Below are 402 nucleotides of genomic sequence, written 5' to 3' on the forward strand. Positions count from 1 at the left end.
CAAATAACCCTTTCCCGGGTGGTAGGGTCGCTAAGACACCATGATGAAAACACCGCTAAAGCCTAGATACAAGTTTTAATTGCCAATCACAATCAAAATTTTGATTTCATGCTGTTGTTGGTGAAGAGAGTAAAAATGGATTAACAATACATCCAATATTATAGAGGTTCCACTAGCATCTATAAAAACCTTAGGCCAAGAGCTCAAATTCAACTACACAGTGATCAACTTCGGGGATTGGTGTGGTTTAAAAATCAGCATTGCTGACAACATATGATGATATACAGAGGGTTACTATCTCTGTATACAATTGATTGATATCATACAAACAGATGAGCTGTGGGCAGGTATGGCTGCTCTGATATCCATCCAATGCACCAATTCTACACATCTACATTTGGT

Source organism: Theobroma umbraticum, unplaced genomic scaffold, assembly GCF_002168275.2.
Source record: "Theobroma umbraticum cultivar Fairchild unplaced genomic scaffold, ASM216827v3 scaffold_86.0, whole genome shotgun sequence".
NCBI lineage: Eukaryota > Viridiplantae > Streptophyta > Magnoliopsida > Malvales > Malvaceae > Theobroma > Theobroma umbraticum.